At 42.3% G+C, this 20,001-nt stretch overlaps 1 long non-coding RNA gene across 1 annotated transcript; it reads left to right on the top strand.

The window, feature by feature from the left end:
- The first annotated feature begins 1,154 nt into the window (after nucleotides 1-1,154).
- On the top strand, nucleotides 1,155-19,358 carry LOC148815885 (uncharacterized). Its single transcript, XR_016086026.1, has 4 exons — nucleotides 1,155-1,389; nucleotides 3,929-4,056; nucleotides 7,237-7,350; nucleotides 19,287-19,358. It is a non-coding gene; the product is annotated as an uncharacterized LOC148815885 (long non-coding RNA).
- The last annotated feature ends 643 nt before the right edge of the window (nucleotides 19,359-20,001 follow it).

Raw genomic sequence — 20,001 nt, 5'->3', positions numbered from 1 at the left:
GTACAGTAGAGTGTGTGAGAGTGTCTCAGTGTTGTTATTGTGCAGTACAGTGTGTGAGAGTGTAACAGTGTTGTAAATGTGGAGTTCAGTGTGCGAGAGTATGTCAGTGTTGTTAATGTGCAGTACAGTGTGTGAGTGTTGTTGATGTGCAGTACAGTGTGTGAGAGTGTGTCAGTGTTGTTAATGTGCAGTACAGCATGCGAGAGTATGTCAGTGGTATTAATGTGCAGTATAGTGTGTGAGAGTTTGTCAGTTTATTTAATTTTCAGTACAGTCCAATTGCAGGAATAAGAATAAAAAACAATTATTTTTTCTTCCACTGCTCAGAAGTGCAGGTTTTTAGTTCATTACAACAAGTTACAGTATGTTTTGCTTTGTGCTGGCCTTGGTTACAAGTGGTTTCTGCATGGTGTCCTGACCATAAATATCAGCTTTACAAGGCTCAAGATGTACAGTATTTGTTGAGACTGGGTACTGTAGCTTCAGTGCTGGGGTAATTCTGGAGGCCGTTGTTTGTAGTTTTTAGCCGCTATCCTGTTAAGGGTCCATCTAGCCCTGTCGATGAGCTTTGACTGTTCCTCCTCCCCGATGGTGTTTTCCCTTGTTTGGTGTACTGTATACTGGTATGATTTTAATCACTGTTCCCCTGACACATTAAATCATTTTGCCACTTCTGTGACAGATGCTTCTGTGATTCAGGCACCAACTGTTTCATCCCATTCAAAATCTGTTAGATTACTCATGTTGCTTGAAAAACTCGTTTTTTGTTGTATGTGTTGATTTCTAGACTGCTTTTACAGCAAAAACATACTAGTAAATAATATTGAAATTAGTATGAAATGTGTAAATTATTTGTAGGTGTCATAAATTCTCAAATTACAGGAGCTGTTGTCAATAGGTTTCTCCATTGTTTTGTCCTGTGCATTAGCAGGTGCAGTACAAACTTTCATCTGTCTGACACGACACATCTGTATCATCAGTGTTGTCTTATACATTAAAATGGAACAAGCATGCTCAAAACCACTTTACAGGAAGTCCTTCAGCGCAGAGCAACTGAGCCTGTCTTTACCAGCCCTTCTTTCCTTCAGTGCTTCCTGATTAAAAACATACATTACGTTAGCGAAACAGAAAGTATATTTCTGTTACTTCGCCATTTTGAGCGAAGCAGGGTAGATGCAGTCGGGTACAAGTAGAGAGGGAATAAACTTACTCCTGCATTAAAAACACACTGAAGTGTGGTAATTGCGGAAGGTGGCTGGGGGAGAGAGCAAGAGGTTTTAACAGAATTCAGACTTCAGACCACTGGCTGTAGAGTCTGAGAGCCTGAAAACAGTTTAGGGAAGATTATAAGAGCAGAAGGACTTCAGGGAAGACTTCACATCACCCTGGGTGAGTCTATCAGGAATAAATGTATCAAAGTGAGCACTGTTTCACCTCTCTTATGTACTGGTACAGGGTTGTCCAACAGTGCATTCTGAAACTGATCCTTGTCTGCAGCCAAATGCAAGAGCGAAGACACATGGAGCTGCTGAGATCTTTCACAACGCATTCAGGTTTAAAATGACGGAGAGCAGAAGCGCTGATTGTGGTGGATAAGATTGCGTCAGTGTTTTTATGCTTTGAGAGCATTTTCTTAGTGCCTTGTAAAAGTATTGACAGCATTGAAGTTTCTAAAGTTTGTTGTTTTAATGCTTCTTGGTCAAAATATTATGAAGTAATAATATTCATTATGTACACAAACATCTGTAAAGATTCTTAAAACTGGTCTTGGTTGCAAGGTATTTCTGCATGGTGTCCCTAACTTATATACCAGTCTTTGTGAAGCTCATGATGTGCAGTATTTTTGAGGCTGGGTCACAGAGCTGTAGATTCAGTGCTGTGATAATTCTTGACGCTGTTGTTTTGTTGTTTTTAGTTGCCCTATTGGTGAGCTGTGAGTTGTGACCACTGTTCCTCCTTCCCGATGCTGTTTCCTGTTTATCATACTGTATGCTGGTCTGATTTTCATCACTGTTCCCATGACATTGTTCCCGTATCCTGTTCTCAGCCCATGTGCAGACATCACCTTGCATTCCTCTTCATACAGTTAGCAGTTGTGTTGACGTTTCATTATTTTTTAATCACTCACAGAATAACAGTAATGTAACATTATAAGACAGTTTTCACTCACTTCTTGGAATAAGAGTCTTTCATATGTCTGTAAATAGATCAGACTTGTATATTTTTTACATTCCAGTTGTAGGAATAACAGCAACATAGGATTAGTCAGATCTTATTATTTTGTTCACTGCTCAGAAATGAAGATTTTGTGCTCATGACATCAAATTATGTGTTTCTGTGCATTGTCCTTGGTTACAAAAGAATTCTGAAAGGCAGCCCTACCATAAATATCAGCTTTGTGAAGCTCGTGATGTGCAGTATTTGATGACACTGGGTCACTGAGCTGTAGATTCTGTTATGTGAGGCCTTTGCTTTGTTGTCTTAATAACTATTGTTTTAAATGGAGTTTATAACGAAGTTTCAGAAGGGATGACAACAACCACGTTCAATCAGACTCAGCCATCAGTAATTATCAATCGCTTCTGACATCTATTCCTCTCCCAAAATGCTATAAATACCTACGAGATCCCCATCTCTCTCTTGTGCATGTCTGTTGCATGAGTCTGCTGTCTTGCTATCTCGCTGTCCTCTCCCCCCTCGTGTGCATCCTTGCATAGACAGTACTACGATGCTGCCTACACCATACAATCAATATTCTCGTTTGCTGCTCCAATGCACAGTTTGATCTCAGCTAGGAACCAGCTGAGTACCAGCTAGCCATTGATCTGACTCTTCGTCGCTTTTCAACATCTGCCAGCTTCATCTGGTCTTTCCCAAGACCAAGACCCACCTTTGTCAACCCATCGTTTCCAAACAGCTAGCATTTGAACATCCAGTTACTTCTCCTGTTTTATAATAAATGGGCTTCTCTCGGCAAATGCACATTTGCCACCACGTTTGCAAATCTCCCCTTCGAAACCTTTTCTCCCATTATCACCTGGACAGTAGCACAATCACAGCAAACTACGTTAAAACAGCTTTAATTCAGGACGTTAATCTAGGAATATTACTAATTTTCCTATCAAAGATATACCTAACGCATCCTGCGCTCCCAGTAGACTTCCGCATCTCCCAACGACGTCCTCAGCAACGCTACACTCCAGTCCGATGCAAATCCTGAGCTGCCAATGCAGCCTGCTGATCCTACCCTTGTGTCCATAGGATCGTGCTCTGGATTTTTTTAAAAAATGCTGCTTATTTCGCATTCGCTACAGTGTGTTCAGATTTAAAATGACAGGGCACAGAAGTGCTGACTGTAGTGGATAAGATTGCATAGTGCTTTTATTCAGTTCATTCTATAAATACCTTGACGTTTTTGGATTTTGTTGTTTTAAATCTTGTGTGTCAAAATACTATGTAGTTTTATTGTGTATGGAAAAACCCCAAGATAAAGATAATTAATAAGATGAGAAAAATGACAAAGACATGAATTCAGAAATTTTCAAAACCCTGTACTGAGGCAAACATAAATTCAACTGAGTGCACAAATGCACCAAAACAAGCTGCACTGATAGTTGTGCAGCCTTTATGTGCTATAATTTCAAGTGCTTATTTTTAAACCATAAAGAGAATAGTGATAATAATGCAACATTGTATGACAGACTTCTGCACTCATAGTGGCATCACAGTTGGTAATATGAACATGAATATAGTTTAACAGTGTTGTTAATGTACAGTTCAGTGTGTGAGAGTGTGTCAGTGTAGATAATGTGCAGTACAGTGTGTGAGAGTGTTTCAGTGTTATTATTGTGCAGTACAGTGTGTGAGAATGTGTCAGTGTTGTGATTTGAGATGTGAGAGTTTCTCACTTTCTGTTATGTGTTGGCAGGTTGTGCTCGTATCAAATTCATGTCCTTGAGACCCTCTGCTGATCCTCAGGAGGGAAACAGCTTCTGAAATGAGTCTCTCTGAGGAGCCTGAGGCTGAAGATGGAGCACTGGGCCGTGAAATTGAGAGGTAAAAGAGTGTTCTTGTGTTTGGGGACCTGATTGACTCTGACACCGAATCTGTCTGGCTTCAAAGCTATAAGGATGTGTCTGTGTTATTGTAGGTTTCCCTGCTGTCCCATGTCTGTTGTTAGTTATGTGACTGTAGTAGCTGAGGTCTCCTGGCCCTGCTGTCTTGGGTCTTGTGTTCCATGTGTTTTGTCAAGTGCTGTCAGGACATGCATGCTCAGTGTCAGATCCCAGAGGGATGCATGTTGTGGGAATGTCACTGTGTCTGGGTGTATACCTTAGTTTGAGGTAAATTATATACCACATTCTGAGCTAGCGTTTACCAAAACCTGGCTTTATGCGTCTATTCCGGACACTGCTATCCTCCCGAGATGCTTTTCTGTCCACTGTCAGGACAGGACAATGGACTCGAGGAAAATCAAGGGTGGAGTGGTGTGCTTGATGGTTAATAACTCCTGGTGCACAGCTGTGGAGACTATTTCATTGTCATGCTTTCCAGGTCTTGAACACCTGACAATAAAATGCCATCCGTTCTGTCTCGGAGGGAGTTTACATTGGTGGTCCTCACAGCAGTGTATATTCCACAATAGGCAAACACCACAAGAGCCCTGAATGAATTATTTGGACACAAACACAGACAGGAGAACTTATACCCTGAGGACGCATTCATCACAGTAGGGGACTTCAATGGCGCGGACCTGAAGAAAACCATGCCTAACCTGCATCAGCATATTAATTGCCTGACGAACAGAACAAATACGATGGATAATATTCACACTTCATTCCAGAATGGCTACAAAGCCCTCCCCCGACCTCCCTTTTGCAAATCCGATCACACTTCCATTCTGCTACTTCTTGCCTACAGGCAGAAACTCAAGCAGGAGAAGCCTGCGACACGAACCTTTCAGCGCCGGTCGGACAAATCGGATTCTATTCTACATCAGTGTTTTGCCACTACTGATTGGCAGATTTTTAGTGAAGGTGCCGGGAAAGACATTAACCTGTAAGCAGACTATGCTACTGGTTTTATCAATAAATGCATCAAAGATGTTGTCCCCAAAATTACAGTTCGCACATACCCAAATCAGAAACCATGGGAAAATGGAGAAGTATGCACTAATCAAAAAAGCTAGAACAATGACTTTTAACTCTGGAGACATGGACAAGAGAAATGACCTGAGAAAAGCCATCAAAGGAGCTAAATATAACTATAGAGCGAAACTGAATCATACTATCATGATGACCGAGAAACCTGGAATATATGGAATGGAATTCACACCATCACAGATTACAAAGTGCAACCCAGCAATATGGCACAAACTGTCTTACTCCCTGATGAACTAAACTTATTCTATGCTCGGGTCGAACTCCATAACACAGAACCAGCTAAGGAACTCCCAGTAAAATAGGGGGAATACCCACTGTCTGTCTCCAGAGCTGATGTGTATAACGTTTTCAGGAAGACTAATCCACACAAATCCCCTGGCCCCGACGCTATCCCTGGACGTGTTCTGAAGGCTTGCTCAGACCAGCTGGCAGATGACGGACATATTCAATCTTTCCCTTACTTAATACACAGTCCCCTCTTGCTTCAAGAAAACCACCATTGTGCCCAGTTGTACTCACATCAGTCATCATGAAATGCTTCGAGCGGCTGATCAAAGTATATATCACCTCTTCACTGCCTGACAACTTGGACCCACTGTCATTTGCATACCGACAGAGCAGATCAACTGAGGACACCATTCCCACTGCTCTACACACTACCCTCTCACACCTAGACAAGAAAGAAACGTATGTGAGAATGTTGTCACCAAGCTCCAGGACCTAGGACTAAGCTCCCCTCTCTGCAATTGGATCCTGGATTTTCTGATGGGTCACCTGCAGGTGGTAAGGGTAGACACCAGTTCATTCTCCACCCTGATTTTGAATATCAGCATCTCCCAAGGCTGTGTGCTCAGCCCTCTCCTCTACTCCTTATTCATCCATGATTGTGTTGCCAAAAAAAAAAAAATCCATCATTAAGTTTGCAAACGATACAGTTCTTGGTTGGTACCAGGACAACATCCTCTCTCTGAACACCAGATTCAAGGTCCTAAAAACACTGAAGCAGTCAATCCAGTGAGCTGAATCAACAGTGATACACAGTGTGAGGGCGATAAGTGAAAACTGCATGGAGGTGCATTTCAAACTGAGAGCAGGAGGCTCATCTTTACACAAAGGGATGTTGGAGTGTGGAAAAAGCAACAGTGCCATGTGGGTATACTGATACCCTGGTATCTTTCAAGAAAAACACAGGCTGAGATCCTAGGATCAATTAACTAATATCTACCAAACTGGCCAGAAGGGCTCAGAGATATCCTTTAATGAGTGTAGTTTAGCTATCTGAATCTAGAAGGTTACCTTAACCTGCTGCCTTTCACTTTTTTGCATTCTGGCTGTGTTGCATTCCTGTTGATTTGACAAGATTTATGATGTAAAGTGAACCATAGAAGGATTTAATTAGTAATTTAATTGAATTCTTGATCTGAACTTGTGAACTTGTGAAGCACTGATTTATCACTCAGACCAACAACATCAACAGCAACATGATAATGTGTGACTTCAGCAAAAACGCTCTGACTCTCCAGTAGAAAAGTGACTCCAGTCTCTAGCTGCTCCAGTTTGGAAACCAGCAGAAACACCCTGGAGTTCGGGCTCGTGTTCTCACACTGGGACTGTGTGCTGCCCCCTGCAGGCTCTTTCCTTCAGGCCATGAAGAGAGAATCGGCTTTCAACACCAATACCAGCACAGCTACCCCTGAACTTCACAATTACAGCAACAGAGAGACACTTATTAATCCTGCAGAACAAGATAATTGCAGTGACACAATCTGTTGTCTAAATAACACTTCTTCAAATTCAAAGCAGAAGACACTGCTAATGTGTACAGTACCTTTTCAAAACATAAAAGACTTAATTTTCCAAATGGCTACTCATGACAGTTTCTATACTCTGTTTTCCACTGAAAATCATCACATCTCAAGAACCCATTCAGGTGCATCCTGTTCTCTGCCTCACTGTTTTTATGAGCTCCCTTTCAGTAAATTTTCTCTTTATTGTTAGTGACTTATCTTCTGTAAGTTTAAGTCCTGTTTGCTCTGCACTTCCTGATCTTTGCAACTGTCTCTGTTGTTCAAAGGGTCAAGCTGTACAGACCAGAGTCACCAGTGCCCAGCTGTATGTCTATGAAGAGTGAGGAGTCAATGGATAGACCAATACACTTCAGAGCTGGAGACTTCATTACTGACCACAGGTGAGGTCACTGTTGCCCATGGAGTGCATCTGTCAGCAGCTCATGAGATAAAATTGTGTGAACTGGATTACTTCTCACTTTCTCACTGTTTCTCTTCCTCTGACCCTCTAGAGGACAAAATACAGTTACTTGACAATGCTCTTTTATCTACCCTCGACACCTTTGCTCCTTTAAAAACTCGAACCATCTCCTTCTCTCGCCCTGCCCCTTGGTACAATGACCATCTGCGATTCATGAAGGCAGCCTCTCGCAAACTTGAGCGTAGGTGGCGGCTTTCCAGCCTAACTGTACATTATCAGGCCTGGAGAGATTACTTATCTGATTATAAGGTTACTATAGAGTCTGCTAGATCCACCTACTTCTCTCACATCATTGAAAATCACCAAAACAATCCCAGACATCTTTTCTCCACCATCAACAGACTGCTCAAGCCAAACTGCCCTACCACATTACCTGCCTCATCACAACTTTGCAACACATTCTTAGATTTCTTTAGTTCTAATATTGACAACATCCGGCATAACATTCTCTCCACTACGGATATAATTTCCATGAATGTGCTCAATTCACCGGCATTGTACCAACGGTCCTCAAAACTGCTGCTATTACTCCCGTGCCAAAGAAGCCTAACATGGTTCTCGACAATCTTAACAACTTTCGCCCCATCTCCAACTTACCCTTTCCCTCTAAAATTCTAGAACGTGCTGTCACACTTCAGTTACATAACCACCTCATGACAAACAACCTTTTTGAACCCCTCCAATCTGGTTTCCGTCAACTTCACAGCACAGAAACCGCCCTAGTCAAAGTCACCAACGATCTCCTAATAGCTTCTGATTCTGGTTCTCTTTCCATACTCATCCTTCTTGATCTCAGTGCTGCCTTTGACACTGTTGACCATAACATCTTACTTTCACGTCTCGAGACTGTGTTTGGAGTCTCTGACACTGCCCTCAAATGGTTTAAATCTTACCTCACTGATTGCTATCACTTTGTCTCTCTCAATGGGTACAGGTCTGAAATTGGTCTTGTCAAGTCTGGTGTCCCCCAGGGCTCAATACTGGGCCCCTTTCTCTTCAGCATTTACATGTTCCCACTTGGTCAGCTTTTAAGATCACATGGCCTCAGCTTTCATTTTTACGCTGACGATACTCAACTATACATCCATACCAAACCCGACACTGATGTGGCTGTCTCTATTCTATCTAATTGCATCTCTGACATAAAAATTTGGATGACTCAAAACTTCCTTCATCTTAACTGTGACAAGACTGAAGTCATTCTTATTGGTACCCCCCATCAACTTCGTAAAGCCAGTCCTGTAACCTTGTCTGTAGATGGCTCTGTACTTGAGCTTCAATCAAAATTAAAAAACCTTTGGGTTATATTCGATTCTGGCTTAACATTTGACCCACATGTACAGCATACTGTCAAAACATCTTTTTTTCACCTTAGAAATATTGCAAGACTACACCCTATGCTATCATTAACTGTGGCTGAAAAGCTGATCAGCATATTTGTATTCTCTAGAATTGACTACTGCCATGCTCTACTCCCTGGGGTATCTAAATCTACTCTGAACAAGCTGCAGTATGTCCAAAATTCTGCAGCCAGAATCCTGACCAGGTCTAGTGCAAGTGTTCACATTACTCCTATCCTGGAGTTCTTGCACTGGCTTCCGGTCAAATTCCGCGTTGACTTTAAAATCCTCATGCTCACCTATAAGGCCTTACATGGCTTGGCACTTCAATACCTGTCTGAACTTTTATCGCCCTACTTCCCACCTCGGAACCTCCGCTCTTCAAATTCTGCCCTCCTTACTGTCCCCCAAGCCCGTCTACATTGTATGGGTGACAGGGCCTTCTCCTGCTATGCCCCCAAGCTCTGGAACTCTTTGCCCAAGGATATTAGAGAGTCACCTTCTCTAAACTCCTTCAAATCCAGACTCAAAATCTTCTTCTTCAGAAGAGCCTTTACTTAACTGGTTCCACTCTTCACCCCTCTGCTCTTCTTAATACCACCTTCCACGGTCTCCTCTATTGTTATTGTTGTATTGTTGTAATTATAATTGTGTCCTATCTTGTGAAATCTCCTTAATTATTGTTGTAGTCTTCTTATTTATTGTTATTGTCATCCTGTAAAGCGCTTTGAGAAGCCACCTTTAAAGGCGCTATATAAAATAAAGTTTATTATTATTATTATTATTATTATTATTATTATTATTTCTTATTTCCTATGTTCTGTGAGAAGCTTAAGAACAATAAAAACTTGACAGCTAAAAAATGCTGAAAATAAATAAAGGGATGAAAGAGTGTGTATCCATTACAGACATGATCACAGACACACACAGGTTTGGAGGAACAGTGAGTTGTAACTGAACACAGGAGTGATGAGCCAAAGAATATAAAACCTGAATTTCTCAAATCAGATAGACCACTGGAGTGAGGAAGAGGAGCTCCACTAGGACACGCTGTTCATTTCCACACTAATGTCCAGCTGGTTTTATTGAGCTGAGCTCCCTGTGCGGTGTATAGGCAGCAGATTGATGTCAACTTGATGATGATGGTGGAGTTGGGAGCTGTAATTATTATTGGCATAGGGGCGTGTCCATCACTCTGTTGTAACAGAACGAATAAGGTTCTTGATCCCGAGATGAAGTAAAACAGATGAGTTTATTGCATGCAAGGAACAATAAAGCCGAAGTCTTGTTTCCCGCAAGAAACAATAAAACCGAAGTATTGTTCACCGTACTGGTACAAACTTTTGGGTTATATAGTGTCTTCTTCTCCGTTTCTGACGTCACTCGGTCTGATGGTAAAGAGGGGGGTTCATGGTATTTGGCCAGTTTACGATGTTCTGGACAAATGGTCAGTTTAAGATTACACCCAGGGGGGTTCCTAGCTTGCATCTGCAATCCTTATCAGTTAACCCCCTTTCCTGCCATAAACCCCAGCTTGTGACTTAGAAGTCTAAACCCCCTTTAGAAAGGATTAAATTCAAACCCCCGTCTTCACATCTTTCTTCATTCCCCCCTTATAAAATATGGCATACTTCAGTGTAGCCTATTTTTATACATACAATGTCAGGGCAGATCACAGGGCAGACGCGTGGATCCAGCGATCTTTTCCTTCCAATCGAACCGCAGACTCGGTTGTCAACAGGATCTGGTAGGGTCCGTCCCACCTGGGCTGGAGAACCTGTGAAGGAAATTTCCTGATCCACACCCACTCTCCTGCGATGAGGTTGTGCCCTCCTACAGGTGGTGGTCCCCACGCCTCCAGGACCTGCTCGCGGGCTCCTTGGGTGGCCTCTGTCAGCAACTTGCAATAATACAAAGGAATGGTTGATCCATCTGAGGAAACCCCAGTCTCAGCACCTGTAAGAGAGCTTGTTTCAAATTATTACAGGTGGCTTTTGCTGCGGGAACCAAGGCAATCTTGTCATTGTACTGCACTCCCCCCTTAATCAGATCTGTTAAGAGTTGTGCTCACCCTGTAAAAACATTGCACCCAGGCCCTGTTAAAATTTCACAATGCTAGACACAAAAGGGCCTTATCATAACTGCTTCTATTAGACACTCTAAAGCAACTCAGACTTGTGGGTTTCCTCGTCAGGGGAAGCACTCAGAATACCATCAACATACTGAGTGATCACAGTCAGTTGAAGCCACGTGATACCCTGTTCTGGATAGTCATTCTTTGTAATGCATAATATTCCAACCCAATAGATCTGGGATAAAACCACCCATTAAAATCTGGTACTCGGCAAGTAAGACTTGCTGTCCCAATACTCCTGTGGCCTCCTGCTGTCTTCCCATATACATTACTCTATAGCACACTGTTGAACAGAGGAGTGAAACAAGCAGGACAGTAGTGCTCCAGTATCCCCTAACAGAGAAACCAACACTCCATTAACAGTACATTTTTAACCACTGGACTGGGACAGACTTAGGGAGGCTACAAGGGATTTACAGGATCTAATCGTTAGGTAAACAGATTTTCTCACAAGACGTTATTCTCCCCAGTCTCGATTCTAAACCTACAGCGTTTCAGCATGTCTGGTTTCGAGACATTCGAATAAAACCAAATTGTTTCCACTATTGCAACTAATTGTATAAAAATACAAAAACTGTTTAACTACCTTTACGTCCACCTGTACTGTACTTATACGTTTCAGACGCTCTTATATTTTCCAATCTCCTTAAGTTGATTTTCGTCAAGTCTCTTTAGTTACGTCTCTAGCCAGTCCCGCTGGCTAAACACACTCACACCGTCATTTAGTATACCAAAACTCACAGTTACACACATACATGCCGGCACACAAATTCATAAAACACACATACACATCGAGAATATATTTTTCTCTTCGTACTACAATGTGCTGTATTCTTGTTTTACTTCTACATTAATCCTTTTAATTCCTGAAGCGCACTCCAGGTTCGCTGCATTTCTAATTTCTGGTGCAGTGCTTTAACCCACCGGTCAATATCTTCCGGTTTTGCATTTGATCTTATGGGGGAATCAGGGAAGGTAGGTGCGAGTGTGGACCCCCTTGACGGGGTGCTAGACACTTAGAGTGACGTTGTCATCAACAGCGCCAGCCCCCGCTACATCAGGCCCTCTCCCACTTAGGGTGAGAGTACAGGTCTGCAGGCGCCCTCTGTTTAAGAAGGGAGTTCCTGTTCCGTCTCTATCACACTCGTACCAGGTGTCATCCCACTTAGACCCACCGTCTCCATATGGTCACTGTGGGAATTGATCCCAATTATTTTCATTTCCTGCCTGTCTGTTCCCCTATGGGAGAGCAGGATATAACACATTAACTAGTGCAGTGCGACCAGGAACTAATTCTTCTTTTAGTTTCTGATTCTCCTGCACTGCCTCTTTTCGCTTTTGTTTATACTCTTTCGTAGCGAGTAAAGTATCTTTTCTTCCGGGTTTTTGTTTTCCCCGTAAACACACTTCTAAGTCACATCCCAATTTCTTTTTTTTTTCTCATGTATCTGCCACCACTGGTGCCGGCCGTGCGCCAGGGTGGGAGCTACATGCTTGTGCTTTTGCCAATCAATACTCATATGCTTTCTTTACAGGCGTCTTCGCCCCAAATTCCCTCTGACAAACTCAGCTTTTCCCATATTTTTCTCCTTCTTTTCCGTCAACTTACACTTTTCCGATATATAAACGGACCCTTCCACCACTTTCTCAAACCATCAGTTAGCACACATGTTCGGTCTCTTTTACTTTTGTCGTGTGTGAGGTAACAGCTCATACAGTAAGGGGATGCTTTCACTTGAAAAAGCTGTGCATTCCTGCACTCATTCAGCCAAGGGCGTCTGTTACCTCCAGATCTAAATACCCCTCAGAGACTTTAGAGAGGACTTACACCGCACTGTTCACAGGTAAGGGACGAGACCTCGAAAACCCCCTTTCTTGATCAGTAATTCACCATCCCCAGAATGCCAGCATCGCTGCTTTTGCCCTGGGGGGGACTTACGCATTGAGCTCAATCAGGGCAATTCTCGGGTCTCAACGTCCTTTAAATCCTGCTACTTAATGCTTTGCTCTTTTATTATGAGGTGTGTTTATGTTAGTGTCGTGCGTGTGTATATGTATTTCACAAACAAGGAAAACACCAAAAGCATACATACATATATATCTCTTCTACTCCTGTTTCCTTTAAAACAAAAAACCACGCCACGCCAATCCGTGCACGATCAAGGCGTAGCTAATCTCAGGACCCCGGGCGCAATTAAGGCCCACACCAATCCTGGATTATACGTGCATTTAATGCACCACTCAGCTCCAGAACCCCGGGCGCAATTAAGGCCCACACCAATCCCGAGCCACAGAACTCCGGGCGCAATTAAGGCCCAAACCAGTTCTGACCTTCAGAACTCCGGGCGCAATTAAGGCCCACACCAGTCCTGAACTTCGCGGTAAGGGTCCAAAACCCGTTCAAAAACTCCCCGCGCAATTAAGGCATACACCAGCTTCGAACACCTGTACACAATACTGCGGACCGCCTGCCAGACCAAATTCTGGGCTTACAGCAAACAACCCCTTACATACACCAGTTTCTTCCCCGGGCCAGAGGAATTCAGGAACTCACGTTTACTCTGTCATCTCGGGCGATTCTCGCAGGGAGCAGAGACTTCCCAATTGGTCAGAGAGAGTCAGGACTTTTAAATAAAAGAGGAGTCCTTACCTCTTAGTAATGTGCGTGCTGACCGTCTCTCCTGCCAATGGGAAGTTCCGCGCCTTCTGGAGCATCCTGTCGACTACGCCAAATTTGTTGTAACAGAAGGAATAAGGTTCTTGATCCCGAGATGAAGTAAAACAGATGAGTTTATTGCATGCAAGGAACAATAAAGCCGAAGTCTTGTTTCCCGCAAGAAACAACAAAACTGAAGTATTGTTCCCTGTACTGTTACAAACTTTTGGGTTATATAGTGTCTTCTTCTCCGTTTCTGACGTCACTCGGTCTGATGGTAAAGAGGGGGGTTCATGGTATTTGGCCAGTTTACTGGCCATTTTCTGGCCAAATGGTCAGTTTAAGATTACACCCAGGGGGGTTCCTAGCTTGCATCTGCAATCCTTATCAGTTAACCCCCTTTCCTGCCATAAACCCCAGCTTGTGACTTAGAAGTCTAAACCTCATACAGAAAGGATTAAATTCAAACCCCCGTCTTCACATCTTTCTTCATTGTTTTATTAACCATAATTTTAAAAAAAACAGTTTAATGAGTGTCCAGAAGACCACACTAATCTCATTTTAATTCTACTCTGAATACCTGTACTATGTTTTTAGCCAGTGTTGCCTGGGTGTTGCCCCAGTGTGGTGACCATAGACACTCTGCTGTAAGAAGTACAGTACCAGCCCATCAGATGAGGGTTTAAATTGAGCTCCTGTCTGCTCAGTCAGTAGGGGTGTGATGGTATAGCCGCTACTCTCCTCTCCCCAGAATCTGCTGTGTAGTGGGGCTGCTGGTGCAGAATGGCTGCTGCTTGTCTCCCAGCTGGTGCTGATCTTCAGTGCAGTGGGTCCCTCCTGTGTGTGAAGGATCCTTTGGCATGAAAGGTGCTGTATAAAAGCAGGAATTATCCTTCCTATTATTAACCCTCTGACCTGGGAGTGACCATCAGGGCAGTTATTATCCTGCTCCCTCTGAACAAGCAGTGTCAAGTGCTGCTCTGAAGAGTCACTCCTTACTTCATCCAGCTGTGTTAAGTGGATTAAGGGTTCAGCTGATTGTGTCTCATCATCTCCTGCACCTTGTCCAGCCCTGTTGTCCTTGTTCTGTCTGAGCAGGACTCCTGTGCTTAATGCACTACTTGTCCAGAAGCATTGATCTATGTGATAATATGCACAGGGCACAGGCAAACTAAGCAACTGCCTAGGGACTCGTCGCCACCAGGGGGCCCCCTCAATGTGTAATGAAAAACTCCCTACAGCTTTCCTGTTGCTGATGTGGATCATCCTAATGGATGGTCCAAAAATGAGCAATCATAATCAAGTACATAATGTTTCTGAAGCACAGAGTGGGATAAGAGATCTCACGACACAGGTACACCAAATCAGGTCGCTGTAATAATGCACAATATGTGGAAAAATTTAATAAGCTGTATTTCACTTGGTTTTGAGTCTGTGAGATCCATGTACAGTAACTAGAGGATGGTAGAAAAGCCACGTTTTCAAGCAAGATAAGTAGATTACTTAATGTGTTTTAACTAGAAGTTAACAGATTCAGCTTTCCCACAATTGTACTCATGTGTGTGGGGTCACTGAAAATCAGCACTGCACAGCCAAACAAAAATGTGAAAGTGAATGTACAGTAAAAAGACTGGTCAAAGATGATATGTAATTGGCATTAAAATGCATGTTTTTTTAAGTTTCCCCTGTATTTCATTAGATGGGGGTATTGGGAACCCAGCTTATACCCCTTCGGATTGCAGTCGCTCTCCTCGTGACAGCAGCAGGAGCAGAGAAGAACTTTTCGAAGCTCAAGTTGATTAAAACATACCTGAGGTCTAAATTACAGGCAAATTAATTTATAGATTTAATAAATCTTTCCCATCTGCTTAGCTTGACTGATCTCATCTGCCTTGGTATTGAGTGTACTTGTATTTTTCAAAATTTCTTACATAATTTTATATTTATTCCTGCAATTCCTTTCTACAAAGGTTTCAGTGCAGTACTCTGATTTGCTCAAAATTGGAAGTTACAGAGATCCTGTTTGTCATTATGTATTGTTGTTAATGCTCCTTTGTATTACTTTCAATGTTAGAATATGTTATCTTTGTAAAAGGTGTGCCTCATGTGTCCTGTGTATAAGTTCGTTATTATGTGTTACGTTCTGTTTTTTTTTTAACTCCCCTCCCATGCGGGAATCCATTTTTGGAAGTGGGCGTTGTCACACCTTGTACACCTAGAGGGTGCTGCTCTCCTGTCCTGTTCCTAGTTCCCTATGATTATTCATGTGTCTTGTTGTGTAGCCTATTTACTTCCTGCTTCTGCTCTGCTCCCTGCTCAGCATTGAGGTTCGGATGTCCTGAGACCCGCCTAGCACCAGGTCACTCCTGTCCTTGACCCGAGGGCATAGGTTTCTATACGGGATGTCCTGAACAGCTGAACCCAGGCTAACCCCCATTTCTCCGCTATACATAGGGTCTTTTATGCTCTCCTGCCATTCCATGGTTCGTCCCTTCCGACATCCGTGTCAGGCGTATGCCTAAATTAAGTCTCTCTCTCTGGATTGGTTGAAGAGAGCGGTCCAGTTTTAAATGCTGGTACAGGACTTCCTCAGGTGAGTTTGAAGTGAGGTGTAAGAAGAAGAACGGTGAAAATGAGAGAGGTGTCAGACTTGTTTTCTTAGCTGTGGTGTTGGGATTGTTGTGGAACCTGTGTTTTGTTTATTTTTTTCCGTTATAGCTTAGTTTAGTACAGAGTAGAAAGATAGCTTGGTAAAGACTTTTCTTTGGCTTTGCTTCTTTCTCGGATACATGGGTTGTGGAATAGTGTAGTTAGTTGATTTTTTTACTTCCTAGTTTTTTCCACCATCCTACACATAGCCGGGGGTGTATTTCTGTCTGTTAAACTTTGGCTCATATGTTAGTCCCCATTCGCTCCTAGACTGAGCCATTTTGGCGATGTAACATATGTGTTCATCAAAGCTGTATAATTAAGGTTTTCTAGTATATAATTCATTTATCTTAAAGTGATATCTTATAATCTGTTATCAATGAAGGCCTGTTTCCTCACTCATCATGCTGTCTACACCAACACCTGTGGCTCCAGCCCATCACACTATTACACTTAAAAAGCTCTTGCAATGCCCACAAGAGGGTGCTCATTGCCAACATCAACAGTATCAATATCACTGAGCTGCTCTGTTTCTGTCTCTACCTGGCGTGACTGGGTTCCAGCCTATCAGTCTTCTTCCTCTTCTCTCCAGCTCTATCAGGCTAATCTCCTTGTCTCCTATCTCCTCTCACACTGGGCATATATTATCCTCATGTACTTTTCAAAACAACTCACTTTTCACACAACATTACAGGGCAGTTCATAAAAGCTTAACTGTGGCTATCTTTACCTGTACTCACGAATGAAAAAATTGGACAACTTTTACATCCCTGATTTCTTCTGAAAATTATTATATTATATTTGCAAAAGATCTATACATTTGTCAAATTACACTTTGCACAGTGACAATGCAATGAGAAATGCATTGCAATGAGAAGCAATATAATTATTAATATTGCATCTATATTGGTATAATATGGGAACATTTAGATGGTCAGATGAAGATCAAGACTGAGAAAGAATTAAACTGCAAGGAATCTGGGAATCATACTTATTGAAGGACACTTTGATATCTTTGACTGTTTGTGAATTTTTTTTCTGGTTTGAATCCCACCTGTGGAAGGACTCAAAGTGTGTCCTCTCTCTTTTTGCATCTTCTAAATGCTTTTTTGAAACATTCAAAAATAAATAAATGAATTTAATCCCTTTTTTAAATCGTGGGCAACTTTACTTCTTTACTTCAGGAAATATTTTAATACAGAGACGACAGAAGGACAGTACTGGAGATCTTGAGTGGATCCTCCCTTGTCTTTTGTACTGTATCACTGATGTTTTCTTTAACTTATAGCTCAAGGGCTGTTTGTTTTACTGCTGCTATCAAACATTCCTAATCAACAGTAGTGTATTCTTTAACTCAAATTTTACATTCCAGGTGTTTACAGCTGCCATTTGTACCATACACATCTGTCCCATGGTTGTGCATGTCCCAACATGTGTGGCACAGTTCCATTAAAAGTATTAACTAAAGTAAACCAGAAGCTTAATAATAATAATTGCTTACACCTTTATAGCGTTTTTCTGGACACTCCACTCAAAGCACTTAACAAGTAATGGGGACTCCCTTCCACCACCACCAATGCGCAGCATCCACCTGGATGATGCGACAGCAGCCATAGTGTGCCAGAACGCTCACCACACATCAGCTATCAATGGGGAGGAGAACAGAGTAATGAAGCCAATTCAAAGAAGGAGATTATTAGGAGGCCATGATTGGTAAGGACCAATGGGAAATTTGGCCAGGATGTCGGGGTTTCACCACTACTCTTTTCGAGGAACGCCCTGGGATTTTTAATGACCACAGAGAGACAGGACCTTGGTTTTACGTCTCATCCAAAATACAGCCCATTTTTACAGTATAATGTCCCCATTACTATACTGGGACATTAGGACCCAAATAGTCCACAAGCTGAGCACCCCTTGCTGGCCCCACTAACACCTCTTCCAGAAGGTCTCCCATCCAGCTATTGATCAGGCTCATACCTGCTGAGCTTCAGTGGGTTGCCAGTTGTGAGTTGCAGGGTAATATAGCTACTGTCTCCAATGTTTCTTACATTCTGGGTAAATTATTAAGATTGGCAAGTGTAGGATAAAAGACAGAAGACAAGCCAGTTAAAAAAGAGACCAGAACAGAAAGAGAGAAAAGAGTGGATAAGAGGGTACAGAACATAAATTGATGATCAGGTAAGAGGTCCTTGTCCAGGTAATCCATAAACACCAGATTGGAGCTGAGTATTTGTACCTTGCTAAGAGCGAACTATGATTTCCTGAGTGAGGAATCCCTTGGTTAAAAACAGCCTTTCTTAATTAGTTCATTTTCGAATAGGAAAATAGGTTCCCATTCATTTTATGGCATCCAGACTTAGAGACTTAAATTTAACCACAGGTTGTAATCTATTTACTTTAGGCAGTTTTATCTTATTCTAGTAAGCGTAAACAGAAGGAAATGTCAGCAGGTTGTCTGCCCTGCAGGAGTGTCCCAACACTGAGCTCAGTAAATACTGACATTGAGCAAGACCATCTCCTGCTCTTCTGCTGAAGAATTTCCCAAAACATTCTTCAGGTTTTCTCAATTACCAGGTGGCCAAATCAGCTCATGGCCATAACACAGCCAAGTGACAGCAAGCCATATCTCTTTGACTGCAGAAGAAAAGAGGAAAACCAACACAAAACCCTAACAAGCTCCAACTGTTTTCACAGCTCAGATTTCATCTAACTCTCTGTGACATGATTTGTAAACAGGAAGGAGATTTGCATTCCTGTGCCGCCTTACTGCTCCAAACACTTTAAGACTCACAGTGTGGATCAGTCACTGATCAGCCCTTTCAGAGTCACTGACTCACACAGGACAATGATGCCACTGATTCTACTGCTGGGGACACTGGTGCTCTTTGCTCAAGGTGAGGATTAAAGTCTTTGTCTTAGACTTCATATTAACATGTATCATAAGTACAAAAGGTAAGTTTTAATTCCACAATGTAAATGTAGCACATGTGTTTTCTGATACAAGTTCGTACACAAATGTTTACTGTATAACAAGCAAGTATTAACAATTCTTTTTGTTCCCATCTCACTTTCAGAGTCCAGTGGACAGATTGTTCTGACTCAGTCTCCAGCTCAGTCTGTTCTCCCAGGAAGCTCTGTCTCGATCAGCTGTACAACTAGTCAGTCTGTTAGCAGCTATCTCAACTGGTACCTGCAGAAACCTGGCCAGGCTCCACAGCTCCTGATATATTATACCTCCAACCGTCAGTCTGGGATTCCTGACCGTTTCAGTGGCAGTGGGTCTGGGTCACAATATAAACTAACCATCACAGGAGTCCAGGCTGAAGATGCAGGAGATTATTACTGTCAGCAGGGTGTAAGCTTCCCTTTCACACAGTGATACACGTCTGTACAAAAACCTCTCTCAGCTCTACAGGAGCTGCTCGGGCTCATCAACAGGAACTACAGAGGACTGAGAGCAGCTGCAGAGCTGCTTCTTCTGCACTGAACTGATCTGGGTTTGTATATCATTTATGAAATGTACTCTTACATTAAATTTAAAAAGTAATCTGTAACAAAGGTACAGTTACAGTATTGTTCTTAACAATGTTCTGATACAGAATATGAAAATATGTTATTTTCTTCAAAGAGTTGCATTACTTTACTGTTTAAAATTTACAATAAACAAAAACCTTTCCTCAAGTTAAACAATGAAAGTGATAGAAAGTGGACAAATCTCTAACTAGAGCTAAACATTAGATTTACTCCTCACCAAAATAATATTACAAATGGGGGGTTACAAAAAAGGGA

This window comes from Atractosteus spatula, chromosome 24 (assembly GCF_055471065.1).
Source record: "Atractosteus spatula isolate fAtrSpa1 chromosome 24, fAtrSpa1.hap1, whole genome shotgun sequence".
Classification (NCBI taxonomy): domain Eukaryota; kingdom Metazoa; phylum Chordata; class Actinopteri; order Semionotiformes; family Lepisosteidae; genus Atractosteus; species Atractosteus spatula.
The sequence above is the reverse complement of the archived record's forward strand: the minus strand, read 5'-3'. Positions and strand labels throughout refer to the sequence as shown.